This window comes from Dendrobium catenatum, unplaced genomic scaffold, assembly GCF_001605985.2.
Source record: "Dendrobium catenatum unplaced genomic scaffold, ASM160598v2 original_scaffold_276374, whole genome shotgun sequence".
In the NCBI taxonomy this organism is placed as follows: domain Eukaryota; kingdom Viridiplantae; phylum Streptophyta; class Magnoliopsida; order Asparagales; family Orchidaceae; genus Dendrobium; species Dendrobium catenatum.
The window spans coordinates 1-700 of NW_021594768.1; the positions used below are offsets into that span (position 1 = coordinate 1).

The 700-nt window shown below is 33.6% G+C and overlaps 1 long non-coding RNA gene across 1 annotated transcript; it reads right to left on the reverse strand.

The window, feature by feature from the left end:
- Positions 1 to 161: 161 nt before the first annotated feature.
- Positions 162 to 700, reverse strand: LOC110094503. The gene is made up of 3 exons (XR_002302875.2): positions 684 to 700; positions 485 to 579; positions 162 to 417 (listed from the first exon to the last, which is right to left on the reverse strand). It is a non-coding gene; the product is annotated as an uncharacterized LOC110094503 (long non-coding RNA).

The following is a 700-nucleotide window of genomic DNA, read 5'->3' on the forward strand; positions in this document are numbered from 1 at the left end:
TCTCTCTCTGTGTGTGTGTTAAAAAATAGGTTTTGGAGTTCTATGGTGAAGTTTAATAAAGCGAACAGAATTCAAACAGCTACTTTATAAATTACAAATACAAAAATATGAACAATTGTGATCAAACAAAAGTTGACAAATTAATTGCACCTAGAAAAACAAAAAAAGTTGAGAGCTTCAGCTATATACAGAAACATTTCATTCATGTTACAAAACTGCACACAAAAACTTGAGATATTGCTAGAAAAACACTAAAAATAGCAATTTGTGCTAATCTGAAAATTCACTTGCCAAGTTAAATCCGTTTTAAGGATTCAGTTCATACCTTCATTGCAACAACAAGTGATGAGCACAAATCACGAGGAAAGAGGAGCTGGCATCTGCTGCTTTCTGACTCTGTCCCCAGCCTTCACCATGCTGAAAGCAACCAAAATCTCAGTAAAAAAATAGATAATACAATGAACACTGCAAAGATTTGTCTCACCTGATGTCATGCGGAGTAATAAATATCCATTGTGAACCTTGATTTATAGCAAATTCTAATAGAGCATCTAAGCTGATTTTTCTGCTCACTGCATCCTAAAATAGACCAATTCAAAAGTTCCAAATATCTTAAAAACATTAAGACTTTCACCAATCGGTCTCAGAACAATAAAGGGTTGCTGATCTTAATAGAGGCTTACCATAAAGACATCAAATT